Genomic DNA, 19,690 nt, shown 5'->3' with positions numbered 1-19,690 from the left:
CTACAGTAACTTTTGCAACAACATAATCATATCATAAACCTGAGTACTGATGGTGCTGATCACCTGTACAAAGAGACAACACAGTTTAGTTTAAGCTAGCATCTAAGATGTATTGATCAGCAACGGGTAATCAGATGAGCATGAAAACCATTTTTTCTCCTCCGTGGTTGGTATCGTATAAAGTTAGACATTTCTTGTAGGGACATTTTCTACAAAGGTAGCTTTTTGAATTCAGGAGTAAAAGCCAAGAACACAATTTATTTTGATTCTTTTTCCATTCTTAGAAAATGCTTTTCTTCTGCATGCAGAACTGAACTGCCATCTTTATTAACTATGGTATGATGGCCTCACTCGTAAAGATTTGTTTATCCGGTGAGGTAAAACACGAAGATGTTAAAAATTATTTTTTTTAAAAGGCAACCACTGAATCAAACTTTTCTATATCACCCCACCCCCAAGAGACCATCCCCCACCTCCATTTTTACTAAACAAAGAACTTCTTTCTTTTCCAACACACACTTGGAGTCATTGAGAGTGTGTGTGTGTGTGTGTGTGTGTGTGTGTGTGTGTGTGTGTGTGTGTGTGTGTGTGTGTGTGTGTGTGTGTGTGTGTGTGTTAGAACAAAGGACCCAGCAGATGCAGCTCTGTTTGAACAGCAGCAGCTGCCATCCAGCCAGCCAGAAAACAGCAAGCCAACAGGCCACAGAGCCTGCCCATACACCAGTCAGTCAGTGGTTAGCTTTTCAGTCAGCAACTCATTCAGCTGGCTAACTAACCAGTCAGTCCTGGCAGATGTTTGAAGGTACGGGAATTAGCCACCTGCTACCTGTGGGCTTCCCTTTCCCTCTGTATAAAAAAACTAGATTAAAATGCGTATGGGAAACTTACTGCTAAGAACTCAGCATTATTTGTGTGATAAAATTAGGAATCTGAGAAGCTTAGAGGCCAATGTAACAAGCGAGTGAGTGTGAGTGAGAGGATGGAGGTAGGTGGATCTGAGCATGCTTGAAGTGTGTGTGTGTGTGTAGTGGAGATAGAGAGGACTGGGGGAGGTTTGCTTGTTGCTTCTATGCGCTGCAAAAACCAACAGCCAGCCGCTACAGAGTTCCCCACCCCCCCAAACTCCTTCGCCCCATTTCTATCCTCCTCCACTCCTCCCTCCCACATATTGGTTCATTATAGAGCTCGGCAGGTATCGGGGATAAAACGTGTCATTATTTCCACTCACGTAAAGTAGCACACAAGCATTAGCAAGTTTTCCTTCTTAATAAATATTTGGCACTGTAAAACTCCTCGTGCCCACACAAATAATCAAAGTAGGCAACTGACATTCCAAATCGTCAGATTTAGTGAAGCACCTCTCACTGCGGGCTAACTAGGTCTGAGCATACAGCCTGCTGAGGTCTATCACAGCATGGGGTGCATCCTGGACTGGCTCACGTGCCTATCACAGAGCTGGGCCTACATTTGGTGCAGTCTGCATGGCAGAGAAGCAGCACTTCTGCTACTGTTTTGTCAAAAATATGACCACACTTCACATAAAGCCTGCTGCTTCCTGTCACCAGGCAGATGTTTTCTCTTCAGCTTTACTCGAGAGGATAAAACTGTTAGAACTGATTGGTCCAACATCCTTTCACTGCTCCCACCATCTGCTATTGCCAGAAACTCTGAATGCTGTAAAAACTACCACGTTCTACTCAGTTAAAACACAGAAGTCAAAGTGATACTTTTAAACTAATCCAAGACTTTTGTTTGAAAAGTTTCAAGAATCTAAAAGTTAACGTTTGAGACTAACAAGCACAAGTTATTTGTAACCAGATGTGATTCCTCAAAGTCTCTTTGCATACTCTTTAATGTCTGCTTTTTGGGTGACAATACCCTTATAAACTAAAGCCATTCACTAAGTAACATGACATTAGCATGACACAGCGCTACAGTGAAAAAGCTCTCCTTTAAGCCTTGAGCCTTTCTGTTGCAAAACTCCAAGATGCCAGCTGGGAGCATCCACTCTTGTTGTGTAAATAGCATTAAGAGTCCTTTCCTCCATACCTATGAGCCGTAAACAAGCTGCCTGTACGAACAAAGAGCTTATTACGGCAAAATGCAAAGGCATCCAAGACTTAAACTAGTGGTAGTTTCGTCAACAAGAGTTTAACTTTATATTGAGAACATTTTCACTGCTTTACCTGGAGCCATTTCTGACAAAGTGCCAGTCGCCAGTGACAAAAATACTATATCTGTCCTGTAAAGCAGGAAATCTGTTAGTCTTGGTCAGTTGGTTTTTAGTATTAAGTGACTGAATTGCAGGGAGGAGAGCTGCTAACACCTGAATGGCTTTACAGACAGTAACATGTTTGTTTACAATCCGAGTCTCCTCCTCTTCTGAAATTATAGCTATATATTTCTATAACTATATATAAAATAAGCACATTTAAGCTCGTCTCAAGCACAGTTGACTTTTCATGCAGTGTTGATGTAATGTGTTTTTTCCCCCGTGTTCCTGAAAACTAGTTTAATCATCAATTAAAAATCACTAATTGGTAATTTAGACTTCTGAACATGTGAATTTAATTTACAAGGATAACAATTCATCTGAATTAATTATTTCACTCTTCTGCCAGTAACGCAACTTATTCTGCCACACCTGGATGGAGTCTCCAAATATCTGCACGTTGTCCTAATGGCAAAACTGTACAGTTGTGACTTACACAGCAGAGTGTTAGTCAGAGGGAACAGGAATGAAAATAAATTTGACATGCATGTGTTGAGACAGGGCCTCTGGATTACAAATAAGAACTTGGAAACTTGATTCTAAATACACATCAGCTAGGGCACACAGGTTATCAGTATCATATACTGGACAGGACCAATGATAAATGGGGAATTCACTGACCTTGGTCTATAAAGGAGATCTGATACTGTTTGTGTCAAGCTGACAGCACTTTTCTTGTAGAATTTGCTAACTTTGCACAAAACTCAGACACGCCCTTTGCCCCTTTTTAAGATCCCTGGTTGAGATGTGTTTCCATAAAGAAGTAGAAACACCTATAAAAGCTTTTCACTCGGTCAGCTATATTTTTGCTAGCTCCAGTAGGGCATTACTATAAACAGTAAACATGGACATGCCTGCTGGTGCACACTGAAGTTCAGCAGGTTCAAACTTCAAACTCAATAACCAGAGAGTGAACGTACATTTGTGTGTCCACTTTTGTTCTTGAACCGTTAGCTATGCATGATACACAGGTCAAAATGATCCTTATTCATTTCATATTTGGGAAGCAACCTCTACAGCTTCGTACACTTCAAGTCAACATTTGATTGGCTGCCCCTCTTAAACCGCAAGTTTAAGAGGGGCAGGGCTGTGTGCCTGAGAAGACCAAAGTAGGATATCTCCTCTGAGTAGAGCAGTGTGAATCATAAGCATCTGACTCACTAGGATTAATTGTACATAGATTAAACTCCTTTGAAAAATTGGCCGTGTTTAAAATGAGTCTCCACCAATGTAACACTATGACAGAAAATAAGGAAAAGATATTATGCCATGTCTAGTTGCTTTTGTATAAGTCATTCAAACATTGCATGGCAGCTAAGGCCAATGTGCTGCGTGTTCTTAAAGCAGCACATCAAGTGTTGCATTAGAAGAAGAAAAAAAAAAAAATTGTGTTCAGCTACTAGATTACCAAGAATACAGCAGCTCGGAAACGCAGTGCATTTCAGTCACTACAGGAAGGAAAGGTTTCTACTTGTGTCTGTGTCTCAGGTGAGAGTAATTGAGTGTAATGTCACATCCTTTGCAGCAAACTAGTGTGAGGGTAACTGATTTCCTGTCACACACACTCTACATATGAGTGAATCCCACATTACTAAATAAATGTAGCTATATAAGCACTTACTTGAGCCATCTATGTGTGTGTGAGAGAACAGCGCAGTTGCACGTGTGTGTGTGTGTGTCTCGAGGCTCCTTTGCTCCACTCATCCTCCTCATTTCTTGTCTGGCATTTAGAACTTAGCCTCCCACAAGATAACACTCGTCTGCAACGAGTGGATGGAGCAGGATACACTTCATCTTGCTCTTTATTTCATCCTCCATCTCTCTAGCGTATCTGTTCATCCCTCTGTGAAACCTGCTTCAGTCATGGAAAAGACAAACTCCTTGTTCTCTTGATTTAAACTTTCTGTACCACTTTCTTTGCAGTTTTAGCCCAAACTTGAGTTCTTGCAGAGATCACACAGTGACATACATATATGAAAACACGTGCACAGTTTGGCCCAGCTGTCATTGCACAGGGAATTAGGTGAGCGACCAGTGTGCCACTTTAAATGCCAAATCTCATCAAAGGATGAGGCTTTTAGGCCCCTATGCTCCTCCTGCCGTACCACACTTATGCTGAGGAGCCAAGTAGAAATTCAGATATATCCATACTGAACACCACAGATGTATCCGTTTAAAAAAACAACAACAACAACAAAAACCCCATAAAAACAAACAAGCAAGCTGTCATCTGAGCCAACTGAATACATACCAGTCAATGTTTAGCATGAAGCAGCAAACACTTTGTCCCTTCCCAGCTATGCAAATCAGTATCTTGGCATGTGATGAGCCTTCATGCTTGACCCTCAACAGCAAGTATCCTTAGCAGCTCACATACAACAACATAGACCTCCCATTTTTATGATGCAGGGCAAGCTGTTGATAAGTAGTCTGTGTGCTATCGGCAGTATGGTAGGCACTTCGACCTCCTATCCAACAAATTTACTCAGCCATCCAGTGACATAAAAAAAGAAAGGTACTAACACAGCCGAAAGCTCATGCTCACTTAATGTGGCTTCACACGACCACACTGATGGTTATCAGCATTTTCAGAAGTGACAGTCAATGTAGGTTTTAACAACAGGGGTCAGTTTGAAGGCGGATGACTCAGATAAACAAAACTTCAGTATTAGAGAAAAACATTAGTCAAAAACATTGATGGTGATGAACAAGGTAAACATCCTTTTTAGTTGCTGTCATGTTATTAAATGTCAGTAACAGATTTCATGGGAAAAAAAGACGACAAGAAAGTGATCCACTTTCATGTCACAAGACACTGCAAAAATCCAGAATATCAATCAATTATATTACAAGAGTAATATAATTACAAAACATACTGAGCAGAAAGTGGCAAGTGAAACTAGTGGGGAAATCTATTTTGAGCAGCTTAAATATGTTATTTTAGCTCCAGTCTGTCACTAATTGCTCATATATAGAGTTGGAGGATGTGCTGGCGTAACAGCATCAAAACTGGATAAACTCGACCGCGTTTGGATAAATGTCAAATCTACAAAATGACATAAAATGCTGAAGGAGACGTAAAAGAGCACAACAAAATGCGCTATCAGCCGATATGTGCCTGGCTGATTACCACTATCACAAGATTAACTGATGTTTATCTGCAAATATATTTATAATTTTATATATATTGGCTAATGTTTGATTAATTTCACCATACTGACAGTTATAATGGACAATTACAAAATCAACAAATCTAACAGTCGTCATTAAAACAATTCATTGTCAAATATGAGAACTTGTGTGAAAAATGATCTACAGCACACAAATGCTGGGTTTTATTAGTAATTTCTGTGCAGTGTAAAGAAAGCACTGGAGGCAGCTAAGACAGGGTCAGGATGGGAGAGAAAGGGCCTTTCCTTTGCATTTCTTTGTGTTGCAACTCCAAGCAAACCGTGTCCCAAAATAAAACCTAAGATACTGTATCAAGACACTGACCTTGAAGCAGCAGACACTCTCCAGTTTACACACAGCTAGAAGCAATATGAAAAGGGTTTGGTTCGGGCACTGTCAGAGGAGTGCACGGGCCTGTGAGGCAAATAACGTAATTACCAGCTCCACCTCACCTGAAAACACAACTGAAAGGCTCGTGTACGTATAGTTTTAACCAACTATACATGCATGAGTTTCAGCCAACTTGAAAAATACACATGCAATCACCAGCCAGGCTCAGGAATTCACACTGACTGTGCAGCTCTGTCAAACCACAATTATTGAGGCCACCCATTCAGCCAAGCCGAAACCGCAGAATATCACTGCCAAGTTAGTGCAACTGAATGGCCTTCTCTGGCTGCCGGAGGCATTACACAGCCTTTCACTGTAATGCATTAGAGATGGGCTTTCATTTAACAACAACCCCAAACAGGAACTCTAAGAAAAGACTGGCAGCCAGGCCCAATCAGAAATGCCCACTTTATTTTTTACAATTTCTGTATATTGAGCATTTTACACATATCATATATCTGTTGGCCATTTAACAAAACACAGCGTGACAAGTCTCCAAGTTTTCAGTGCAGACAATCACCCACGTCAGGTGATCTAACTGATATGTTCTTCCCGTCGGCGTGAAGGCATGTTTGGGAGTGACGTCACCTGGTGTAAACTGGGCTGGAATGAAAACCCGCAGGCAGCAGGCACACCTCACCTTTTTCCTGCTCTGTAAACATTTCTGAACACCTATTGAAGTTGTCATTTTAAACACTCCAGAGAAATCTCGAGATGTTGACGATTTGCATGGGGCTGTCACCTTCTCGATCCACAGGCCTCATTTTAGTGGTTTCCTCTACTCTTTTTCCTCTCCACTATTATAGACACTTGCTGGTTTTTATTTGTTAACATCTATTACACTTGACCAAAATGACTGCAAATCACTTGGTGCATGCAGCGTCAGCCTGCGGTGAAGGAGGGGTGTGAGGGAGGGAGATTAGCCAACAGCGGCTCAATACAGTTCTGTCTGTGCCGTCGACAGTTTGGCAGCTAAACTGTCTGTAGCCTCCAGGCTTTACTACAGGAAATCTCTGCCATGTCAACAACACCATGTTTCCTCTGAGGCACAGACAGGTACAGACAAATAAAACCAAGCCAAAGAGTAAACTACACCAGTGCCTTAGCAAGCGCAACTTCACTAAACACCTCCGGGGTGGGGGGAGATTTTTTTTTTTTTTTTTTAAAAAGCAAATGATCTCCCTCTTCATCTGCAGGACACGTGTGCACCCACCCACCTCCCATTACCACCAGGATCTAAGCCACTATAATTTATACCTTTGTTCCCAAATGGAGGACAGCGTGCAAGAGCTGGCTAGCTGTGTGTGTAATTACGCTCAAGTGAGGGGATGCATGGCCGTGTGTTTGGGGCTGGGATTTGAGGGCCGGAAGGAAGGAAGAAAGAAGAGGAGGTGGGGGTTGACGGGGTGGCGATGAGGGGGGCCAAGAGAGCAAGGCGAAAAGAGAAAGAAGCAGTGAAGCTAAAGAAAATCTGGTTATTTTACGCACGGCTGCTTTGTTAATGGACACTGTGTGTGTTGGTTTGCGTTTGTGTGTGTGAGAGAGACTGGAGAAGGGGGTGGGTGGTGGCGGTGGGTCAGCAGGAAAGGGCTGTGTTTATCCAATCTGTTCCCTGCCTTTACCATGTGGTAGGAAAAACCACTGGCCGGCTCTCAGTCTGATCCCAGAAGACAGAGGCTGAGAGACAGACACAGGAGAGGGAGGGAGAGAAAGAAGTAGGCCACAGGGGGTAGCCAAGGAACCTGCTAAGAGAGAAAGAGTGCATGTCTCTGTGCTCACTGAGCTAAAGAACCTGTCATGTGGTTTGTGAAGCTATATGCTCCCTGAAAATCACTGGTTTAAGCAAGCCTATTTAAAAAGTGACACATATATGCCCAGAAATATTGGCCAAATAGTTTAAAGATTCTAGTGGGTTTAGTAGGTTTTCGGGCCTAAACAGGATTTTTGAGTTCTTTAAACCAAAGCTATAACTGAAGCTTCCAAATTTTTCGAGACACCAATCTGTTGCCAATACCAGGGTTTCTGCCAGCACATTACCAGGGTGGGGAACCATCACACTGATGGTCAGCTCAAAAGTTCCAACCATTGATTTAGGTAACATATCTTACACGGTTCTCCTGATTTGAGAATTAAATAATCAATAGCCAGGTTAACATTTATGAGAACTGTTTAATACTGTAATGTTGCTGAAACGAGAACTCTACCGACCTCTTTGAACTCCTTACAACGTGTTGTTATGAGTCATGAACATCAACCACTAGTAAGAGCTGAAGGGTGGAGACAAACACGGTACTGGCTTCGCAACAAATAAGTACCTAACCCTGCAACCCTTATATATCGCCCTGAAGCTCCTGTTAATCCCTTTTAAGGCATTAAAAAGACATTTTTGTAAGTTAAAAAACAGGACTGAAGAAGCAGGCAAATGCTATGACTCAGTGCCGGTTTACCTGTTCAGCTTATATCCATCCATTTGTGCTCACTGATTCGGCGAGTCTCAATCATTCATTGGTGTATGTAAATGAGGTTAAGTATGATTTGTTCTCCATCTGTTACATGCATTACTTTCTCTTCATGCTGGAGCTAGGAAATAAACTTGACAGTGTGTCGTCCCAGCTCCCTCCTCTCTGTTCCCGTGCACAGCGCTACACACAAGCTGTTCTGTCTGTGTCACTGCGGAATTAGCGATTAGCATTATCTCAGCTGATAGTGAGATAATACTCCATTACATGAGTACAAAACACTGTTTACAACAAGCATCAGTCATTGGTAATTATATGTTAACATTTCTTCTGAACAGAAACTGGCATTCCTAAATTCTGTAGATTCTAGTCATCAAAACTCAACAGCAGAGTGAAGCAAATCAAAACCAAATGTCAAATGTAGGATGTCAAAATAGACTAGACTGATTCTCAGTCTTCTTTTCTACACTTTGTGTCACTTACTACAAACAGGAAAACACAACCAAGAACAAAGGTTTAGACAAAGACTTGAATCTTTTTCAACAGACTGCTGAGAAATGCTTCCTAAGAACCTGAATGTTTCATTTGTGCTTAGCTGACGGGTTTCCTCCACTCATCTACTTAGAAGGTCACTGGATATATATGGTTGTAGAATGCATTTAGAATCTGTGGAAAGAGCTTATGCAAATCAAGAAAGACTTATGCTGGTTTAAATTGTGATAGGCCCTCACATGCAATAAGGTCATTGGAGTATCTTTTTTCCTATAAAGCAAATGTCTCAAATTTATAAATTAAGCCAGAGGGATGCATCTTTAAAAGATCTCTGCAGCTCCTAAAAGTACTCTACAGCCTGTCCTCTGCAGTACTAAAACTCTAGGGATGAATGAGTTTCCAAAACTTCTGCCATAGACTGGGACCAGATTAAGTGTCTTATCTGACCTTAATACATACAGTAGGCTGAACTAATATTTGACTTGTAGCATCTGACCCACATTGAGTTCAGATCAGGAGGCAGGTCACAATGCCCAGTCAGACGACATGTACCGACGCTTTCAGGATGAGCGCTGCAGTTAATGCTGGTATTTCCCCTACCACCCCTCAGAGTCTGTAGCTGTAGGCATTCAGAGCCGAAGGAGACAGGCGTCCCCTGTGTCTAAAACAAACCACTTCATTAATATGAATATTCCAGTGTTGTTTGAATCTTGATCAGAAAGTCAGAGCAGCAGGCATAAGCTGATATGAAGTTCGGAGATCAAACGGCTGCAGGTGAGGGGGAAATTGTAGCTTGGTAATGCAAATGACTTATCATAGTGTTACACTGCCACTATTACAGGCTTTGGGGAAAACCCTGCAAGTGTTCAAAAGCAGTAGTCTTTTCAAAAACTACAGGATTTGTCAGTAGCAGGGAGTCAGATCAGCTTGCTGAAAGAAAACCACCAGTGGTTTTGGGGCTGTTGAGAGATTTGTCATACCTGTTCAGACCAAAAAAAAAAAAACAAAAAAACAAAACAAAAAATGAAGCTTTGGAAATACTTCTGAGCAACAAGAACATCACAGGCAGTACTTTCCTGACTCTCGGTCTAGATTTTCATTTTTGTAGAAAACATGAATACACAGGCTTCCAAAGAAAGGCTTTCATGGTGAATTCCCCATGAAAGTCAAAATGCTTAGGTATCCCTTTATGCAAGAGCAAACAGGAAGGCTCACACACTGATGATAAACAGGCTCTCCAGAATGCAACCCCCACTGCTGCTCAGTCAGTCACTGCTATCGACATGTCCTTTTCAACCAATGGGACAGCCAGGTCTGAACCAAATCCCCTGAGCCTGGATAGCTACACTTCTTGCCCCACCTGCCCAGGTGCTAAGACTTCCAGAGTCTACTCCAACTCCTACTCCAACAGTAGATGGAACTAGTCAACAACAGTAATGTGTCAGGGTGGTTTATAATCTATATTTATAAAAGTTCAAGACCCTACATATAAAAGGTGAACTCCTACAATCTGATGATGTCCTACGATTAGCACTTTGCAACAGTGAAGAACTCCCTTCTAAGAAGAAGAAACCTCCAGGCTCACGGAGGATCAGTCATTTACATGTTCAGGAAATTCCAATATTATCTGCCAAAAACAAAGATCTATGTACCTCTTACGAAAGTGTCTTTACTGGTTGAAATCTCTTTCACGTGTAGTTAACATCATCCTGTTTTCATTCCATCTCCCTAACTGGATGCTGATTCCAAAAGCAAGCAGCACTTAATCTTTCATCAGCAACGTGAATCACCGAGGAGAAATGGTGATCGAAGATGAGCAAGAAGGATGCATGGATGCCACAAGAGTGCCATTAAACCACAGCAAGCGCCGGGAAACTGATGAGATTTTTGCATGGCGCTGACGGAGCTTTTCAGCAATAGGATTCATCAGCAGCTGATGACACAAAACTCCCACATATTACCAGTGGAAAGGCCTTGGATTTAGCTTTGCTTATTTTCTTCCCATGTTAGCAAAGAGCTGAAGAGGGGAAACGGGATATTCCAAAAGTATATACAGCAGCAGAGGTCAACAACAGACTAAAAGGCCCATACTTGACAGGCCGTCTCCTCCAGCACATACAGAACACACGTACAGCCCACACACAAACACTTGAGAGCTGTATTAATGCCAGCCTCTCTCCTAGGCACAGCACTTGGTCCAGAAGGCCCTCGCTGCAGGAGGAGGATGGGGGAGGCAGGCGCAGAAGAGAAGGAGGGGGCAGAGGGAGAGACAGGTGAGAGGGAAGGATGAGAGAAAGCAGTAGACACAGTGATGACACTCAGTTTTGAATGTCACCACAGTGCTAAAGACCCCCGCTAACCTTTTGGCTGGAAATGAGAGCGCTGGACGGAGGGCGGGGGAGAAAACAGACAGCCAGGCAAAGATGGAGAGTGAGAAAGAGAGATGCAAAGGGTGAGAAAGAAGACTAGAAAAAAAAGGAGGTAGGCTTATGCAGAGGGGGGCAGAAAGGGAGTGGGTGGGTGGCTGAGGGGTGGAGGTGGAGCAATAGATAGCGAAGATGAAAGAGATGGAGGCAAACAACAGCACCACTTCTCATCCCCACTAACAGAAGTGCCATCTATGACACATGATGATAGGAGACAAAATGGCCCCCCTAACAAACAACAGTAATCTGATTCAGACACCCAACAGCAACCTTTCAGCACCAGATTGTCCAGTGCGCTGCATTACCTGCTGCTAGCTAACCTGCAGACAATCCACTCAGTTCAGTTTTGGCCGGGCAATCAGTGTCATCCATCTTATGTGCGCTTGTGTGTCCAGTGAGAGAGAGTGAGTGCTTTTCATCATTACTTTCAACTACATAACTACAGCGAAACCTCCACTGACCTCAAATGGATTTCAAAAATGCCTGCAATGCATCAGCTCTTAACGCCACAGACGTTCCCATAAACAAGCAGCTGTTCTTTAATACATGAGAAAAAGTTATTTTTCTCGTAAGCTCCACTTCTACAAAGACGTTGTGAAGATAACCTATCTTCAGTTATAAATCATATCTACATCAGAAACATTGTATACATTTTTCTTTTGTTACAGTTCAACCAGAGGTTATCTGTACTACGCAGCGTGTCTATAGAGCTTAACTGGAGGCTGTTCACTGAAACTTACAGAAAGACTAGCTCCTCATGGAGCGTCTCCTGCGAGCATAGGTTAAAATCCAGAAGAAACATTTTAGAAGGTTTCAGGACCCATTGTTTACTAACTGCAAGTCAGCTCTCTTAAAATAATGTAACAATTTTCTTTTTGATTTCTCATTATTATTCCATTTAACACTACTGTCCAGAAAAACATCAGCTGGGGCATTACAACTTATCTCAGGACTAAAGGTGGCAAATGACAAATTTCTGCTTCCACTATTTACTGATTTTATTCTGAAAGTGCTGACCAACTGGAGTGACTTGCATATCTCCCACTAAAACATCTTTTATGATGCTGGTCTACTTGATACTATTCTCTGCACACCATTCCATCTTCTGTTTGAAATCTGTGTTTTTGTATCTCACTATAATTTATTTATGAAGTATTCTGTTTTTAAAGTTCAGGTGCTGCTAACCAGCTAAGCCCACGCTATCTGATGTTTCCCTACCTTCAAGCTGGCCTGGTCCTTTCTGTCATTCGGCTGCCTCTCCAGTGAGTCCCTTAAAACATTTTCAGTTCACTAGGAGCCCTTTCTCACTAGTACCTAGTCAGCTATTGTGGTTTTCCATTTGGTAGTATTACCTGGTACCAGGTACTTTTTTAGTACCTGCTTTGCTGGGGTTCCAAGTGAGCTGAGTAGATCGGAAAATGTGACAAATGGCATCTTGGAACTTTCAGCTGCATAGACCACGTTAGGTGGTACTCTACTGAAGTGGAAAACAACCAAAAACCGAGTAGAGTCGAGGCAGTACTAGTGGAAAAGAGGCTTAGATAAACCAGTTACTGGTTACAATGGGAGTCTGTGAGTGTGGGACGAGTGAGTCTGCAGAGGCAGCTTCATAGATCACCTGGCCAACCTGCAGGCAGGTGAACACAAATCAAGACAGGGAGGAACGTTCACACTAAAATGCATTTACAGAGCTTTTAAAGAGCCTAACCACTGAAGAGCACCCCACGTGCCAAATCAAGATCACCCTCCAGACAAGTCACTCTGCTTCGCACTCAGATTTAATTGCAACACAGGCAAGAATCTAGCACTTCCTTTTTGTGGTCAATACTTTATTTGCACTGTTAACCCCACTGAGTGTGTAAGATAACTTCAACACTTCGACAGACCAAGAGAGTGGGTGCTAATGCATTAAGTCAGACACAAAAATCACTTCGGGGCAGTAGGTGCAATGCTGAAAGTGAAAATGCGCCTTTGATATTAAAGTTGCTTTTTAGCATTTTGAGAAATGAGGCTGAGAAATTATGAACTTGTTACATCCAGATTTCCCATCCTCTCAATAATCATGTGTACATTAAACTGAGAGAGGAAGGCCCAACATGTTAACAAATGTCACTTTAACCAGCATAATACAAAAATGTCAGTATTCTCACACATGCCAACAAGTTTACTTCTGATTTCTCCTCTCGTTTGTCTTTAGTTTCTCCTCATCTGTCATTTTTGCGTACACTTGTGTAAGTTTAGCCATATTAATCTGAACTATTCTTCACAGCATGAAAGTAGCAAGAGCTGGTGAAAAGGTCATCAGATGACTGCACACCAAAAGTGAAATGTCCAGATAACCAACACTGACCACACTAATGATTCATAGACCACAACAACAGGGAGTAGGCTTATTCAAAATCATGACAAACTGATGGGCACCTGCTCCAAAGAAAGTGTCAAAGTTAAAATAATGGATCAGGGTAAAGTTGCACAGACAGATGTTCATTAAAAATCACTGAATATAGATAATGGGGGAGGGCATACATGGCGACAATGAGCATCAGTGTACAGCTATAAGCACGGAAATTTGATTGCATCATTCTGAGCAGAGCTATCTTAAAATTGCATTTCACTGTATGTGTGGTGTATGCCCCAATCTTAGCCCCACTGTAAGGTGGCAGGGATTTCCCTAGATGTGGCCATGCTGGGACCACCACCAAAAATAGGAAACAGAAAAACTCCTCAATCTCACAGAATCCCCATCTTTTAGAGTTAAAAATGAGACGAGGGCAGATTCTGCTTTGTGTTTTTAGTGGAACAAAGAGTTTATGACAACGCGACAAACAGATTTACCGGCAACTTGCTTCATGAAGTTTCAAATGTTAATGGTTGTATTATTTGGCTCTTTGAGTGAATAATGCACACTCACCAGCCAAAATTAAGACAACTCGAGGGTAATCAGCATGACTTCCACATACTTCAAACTTAAGTCAGAACTATTTAAACGGGGGGAAAGGGCTACTCTAAAAAAAATAACCATTGTGTCTACTTTAGTAAATCAATCTAAATATGTGCAAAATTAAAACATTCACCTCTGCACACGTTGTCAAAGGGAGGGGAATCTAACTTTATGTAAAAGTCTCAGGTTAGCCAAGACTAACTGTCTCTAGCAAACTAAGTCAGCCTTGCAGCTGGGAGGGGGGCTCAAATTTTACCACAAAAAAGGGCAGTGAGAGAGAGGGGAGAGAGACCAAATAGTGCTGAGCATCTGTTGTGTGTGTGTGTGTGTGTGTGTGGTCAGGGCCTCTTATCTCTCCCTCTGTGGCCCGCTAAACATGACTAGCTGCCATCTTGGCTCAAAGACACAAGGTGGTAGTGGTGGGGGTATAGCAGCTCCTGCCTCTATGGGAAACGGGAGGAAAAAACATAAAGACCCAGCACAAATCTACTGAAATGTGTCGCACTGACTAAAACCACAAAGTAAAAACGAATAGAAAACGAGCGCGTGTTTCTGAGGGGGGACCAAGCTCGGTTATTTTCCAGAGATTTAGTGCCAGAGTTGCGTGAGAGCGGCAGGGTGACCATTATGCAAGTTGGCCGATTACAGAACACATAATGGGGAAAGAGAACAGGATAGCGCAAGAAACACACGCAATTAAGTTAAGACTGTACAAAGAAAAAAATACGGTTTTAGTATATGGTAAAGATGTGTCAGTGGAACTACAAGGGCAGGTGTTTAGGACTGCCTTTCCCCCCTTCCACATCGAGTAACAAGTGTAATCGTAAGTGTAACCAAACTTCGGTCGCCGGATACAATGTAACACAACAAACAAGTGCTCCTAACAAAAGCCGAAAGGCGGAAAGACCTAAGGAGGATCTGTAATGTAACTTTGCATTTTTACCTCGTCAAAAAGTGAAGTGAAAAAAGAAGCAAAGTTAATTCCCTTGCCCAAGAGCTATGCACTGGTCGATAACCGTTTCGAGCAGGTTAGTAGCTAGCCCGGTGGGGCTAATAAGTGGTCTTTGCCCGTACACAATGAGGATGAGAGCTGGCTAGCAGGCTAGCTGAACTTCTGTGTCCTAGCGCTGGGCCAACCTCCAGCGGCTAGCAAAGCTAATTAGCCTATCAGCGGTATTTCGCACGTCGTTTCGGACCAGGGAACGATTCGCTCATCTCGGTTTTTTTGTTAAAGTAAAATACTTTCTCCGCCACTCCAAAGCTGTACACGAGTAGGACAATTTTTTCAGCACATTCCAAAGTGTTTTGATAACACAAGGCATGGTAAAAACAACAAGAAAAACACGGTTGTATGGAATGACCGCCTGGCCTCACAGCTTCCCCCCTCCTCTCCTCCACTGCTCTGTCCCTTTCGTCCAATAAAACTACCGACTACTACACATTCTTAACACTGTCCCCTTAACCACAAAACACTACAATTCTATTGAAATCAAACTATTATTTATACTTTCATTGTTAAATGGTGCAATTGAGCCAGTGTGCGGCGTTTTTGGAGATTTCTGCCAAGTATTCTCCGCTGGGAATCTCCCTCGGTGCTCCGCTCATTCAGTCGGCTAGTGACTCACCTCTACGCTCGAGCCACCTCGTGTCTCCTAGAAGCTTCAACACAATTAGCTAACAGGGCTAACACTCACACTTTAAAAATGAACTAAGTTCAAGTTTTATATTACACAGGACGATAAGTTGTCTGAGGAACTGACTCAGAAACTACGAGGCTCTCAGTGTTGTGCTGGACATTTTTCTTTCCACTTTTCAACTAACTAATGGGACTGTTGTGCGTCTGTGTGAGTGAGCGATGCTGCGGGTGGCAAAGCTAAACTTGCTATTGTTAGCATGTCGGCATGGCAGCTACACGGACCTTCAATGACTTTCTACTGAAAGAAAAAAATAAAACAGATGCGAAATAAACCTGCAGTCTAAAACAGAACCTTCCCCGCGAGTTTGCCCTGAAAGAAATGCTCGTCGGTCTAAAAACCACAACTCACTGGGCGGATTAAAGAGTCCGATTGTGCTGAAAAAGTATGGAAAACTTGCTATTCAGAAAGAATATAAACGATTTTAATTCAGGACCCTGTGTTATTATGGAAGCATTGCACTTGTGCCAAAATCTGTTCGAATTTTTTCTTAAATGCACTCAGTGAAAAGGGACATTTGTTAGCTTACCCAACAAGCTCGGTCACTTCGGGCTCTTTATCAAATCAACTCCTCGTTAGTAGGGTTAGTATCTCCGCTTGCTTGAAAAAAATCCACGGTGGTCCTTTTCAGTTTGAAATATAAATAAACAGAGGGAAAAAAGTTCAAGTTTCGTGTTTTTCATGAATTATTTCTCCGGCGTATCTCGCATCCGCGACCTCGCCGACTACTGTGCGTTGCTCTTCTCTCCTTTGTGTTAATTTCACTCAAATCGAGTTTAATCCGATCGATCCCTCGGCTGGTCGCGCTCCCGAGTCCTCCCCTCCAGACACTCGCTCACCTTCCTCGGCCAGGGGGGGCGCGCTCCCGAGGACCTCTCATACAGATAAACAGGCAGCGTGCGCGGTCACTGACCCGGCCGTGCCCGTAAGTTCTCATTAGGGGATGGAAAAAAATAACTGGGGCGTCATTTAGAAAAGGAGCTTCTGAATAAAACCGTAGAAATTAGGCGTATTTTTAAATATATATTTTAAATGCATTTTTATTTAAAACAAACAAACAATGGAAAGCATAAACTCGGTTAGAAACCTAAGATAAGATTCTAAAAAAATTAGAAGGTTTTGGGGTATGTGCCCTAATGTTTATCATTGTGAACAACTTTAAATTCTTCTAATAATTTATATAATATTTAGGTGAAGGTGTAGGTTAGAAAAATACCTGAATGTATATGTGTATTGCTGTAATCTTTACAGACTTATTTATATTATTTTTACACATTCACAACTTCTTCATCTCCCTGTTCTGGGTGAGGGATCTAGGCAAGCAAATGCTCCTCATATTTTACACATCAGGGACTCACAAACTATTGATTAGGGACACAATCATCCATTGGATAAGAGTGATACAGATAACTGTAGACAGGCCACAATCTATTGCATGCTTTGTTAGATACTATTCAGTCACCAGATCAAACAGACTTAATGTTCACGATTGTGCATATGTGTGAATCAGGACTGACATCCAACAGTATGAAATCATTTGAAATAGTCTTTGAGCTGCACATTATTGAACATATATCTCTATAATTGTAATGAAAAGCAAAACGTGTGTGTGTGTTTTCCTGCTGCATCTTGTTTGTCTGTCTTGAGTCAACTGCCGTACCAGAGTCTGGTGTTTAATTGGTGATAAAGCTAAAGATAGCGTCTCACAATTTCCCAAATCTGGGATAAACAAACTATAAGTTTTCTTATCTTATCTTATCTTTTCTTATGTTATTTTATTTTATCTTAGCTCTCACTGCACAATCAGACAGTCAGATTTCATGAATACACATAACCTGTTGTCCAGAGGCCATGATAGACTGAACATCTATTTGTGACTGAGCATCAGGGAGTTGTTGGTATGACACTGATTTGGAGAAAGCCTCACAAAACTGCACTTGTTGATGGGTCTCACCAAGAAGGCAGTGCAAGTTGTCTTTCTGTATTACTTCATCAAATCAGTGAAAAGGGAAAATCAGTATCTTATATGTTAGCCTTTTTGTCAGGAATTCCAAAGTGTTTCAGATATTGTGACAGTAAATAGGTTTAAAAACATCCATTTTAATGCCCAGCCCCAACACCACATGTCTTTAGGATCAGACTATTCTGTTGCCTGTATTCTGAATTGGGTATTATTTTCTTGATCATTGTTAAGTTGACATGTAGTGTGTGACAAGAGCCATCCTCAGATATGTTAGAACTACTGAAAATACTGTATTTGGTCTAGGAGTGGGTGCTGCCTGGGTACAGCACACAGTGGGCAGGACACATGACGTGCGCTCATTCAGCGTGAACTTACCAGAGAGTTACCTGTTCTGTTCTCACATGAGTGCAATCAGATATGCCAGATGCTAAATTTGTAACATGGAGCTGGCAGGTTAATGTTTAATGCCTGATGAGGCGATGTCTAGAAAGTTTAGTAATTGTAGTACATGTGGGGAAAACATTTGGGCTGCTCTTTCTACATGATAAACAAGGACTATTATATTCTTACATTTTATACAGCATCCAATCTCTTGAAACAATCATGCACATATTAGATAATAAAAACTTTGATTGCAGTAAAAGACTGCAAGTTGCAGCAGGGACATGCTAAGAGTTCAATTCAATTCAGTTTTATTCATATAGTGCCGAATCACAACAGCAGTCGCCTCGAGGTGCTTTATATTGTACGGTAAACATCCTTCAATAATACAAAGAAAACAGAGAAAACCCAACCATCAGATGACCTCTATGAGCAAGCGCTTTGGCCACAGTGGGAAGGAAAAACTCCCTTTTAACAGGAAGAAACCTCCAGCAGAACCAGGCGTAGAGTTAGGGGAGGAAGACAGGACAAAAACATGCTCTGAAGAAAGCCAGTATAACTAATAATTAAATGCAGACGTGTATGTGTTTTGGGGAAGAAGTAGTTTTAATGCTTTGTTCTGTCTTTTATTGGTTTGGTGTTATAGTATGGTTTTATACATGTTTGAATATATTTTGCATGCTTTTATCCCGAAGTATTTTTTTACTTCCAACCCACACCTTATCAAAGGAATTCTCCAGACCTGCTCACGCTGCATAAAAGTAGGGAGGTGAGAGCAGTCAGAGGAGAGGAGTCATGGAGCATGTACACAACTGGCACAAGCATGATGACTGCAGAGCTTCGGCAGACCAACGGGATCGAGAAAGACAGACTCCAAAGAGACTGGCCCTGGAATTGTCCGTAGAACCGGTTGACGGATATGGCGGAGGAGTTGTATGCAGTAAGAAGGCCTTTTTCAGCGAGACACAACCAGTGAAAAGAGGGATTTCTGTGATGGTTGGTGCTAGAACATCCATTTCAAGACTGCTGCACCTGTGCATATATTGTAACTCAATGTTATTTAATGCATCTTCTAAATGAGTTTTGAACTTCTTGGCTCCCGTACCCGTTCATTTATTTATATTTTTTTAGCTGCTCTCCACCTAATGGAAAAGGACCTCCCTATAAACACTTGGTGAATGAAAAAGGTGACTGAAGACTCAATGCATCATGAGAATCCCCCAGCAGCCAAGACCTATTGCAGAGGATTTCATGGTGTTTTAATGATGCACGGCTCTATAGGAGATTAAAAGAAACTCACCACACTCAGTCAAGTGCAGGAGACCACCCTGTTTGTATTACATGGTACTTTTATTTTAAGCCAGCAAATGACCTAAAATATGAGGAACCAGCAGTAATGTGGCAACAACTTGTAATTTGCTTATCATAACAATCTAGTCCTCAGTAGAGAAGCACACATGCTCACACACAAACACTTATTCATGTAAATGCACTTTCTTAG

The 19,690-nt window shown here is 41.9% G+C and overlaps 1 protein-coding gene across 2 annotated transcripts in view; it reads right to left on the bottom strand.

The window, feature by feature from the left end:
* chd7 (chromodomain helicase DNA binding protein 7) overlaps positions 1 to 16,683 on the bottom strand; it is a 73,303-nt gene extending 56,620 nt beyond the window's left edge. Inside the window, exon 1 of one of the 2 annotated variants that reach the window (XM_080906935.1) lies at positions 16,375 to 16,683. The gene's annotated coding sequence lies outside the window, so the exon portion shown is untranslated. The remainder of the gene's footprint in view (positions 1 to 16,374) is intronic. The other variant, XM_080906934.1, reaches the window with a different exon arrangement.
* Between the last annotated feature and the right edge of the window lie 3,007 nt (positions 16,684 to 19,690).

This window comes from Rhamphochromis sp. 'chilingali' (assembly GCF_963969265.1).
Source record: "Rhamphochromis sp. 'chilingali' genome assembly, chromosome: 16".
Lineage (NCBI taxonomy): Eukaryota > Metazoa > Chordata > Actinopteri > Cichliformes > Cichlidae > Rhamphochromis > Rhamphochromis sp. 'chilingali'.
This window is presented reverse-complemented; position numbering and strand designations above follow the sequence as displayed.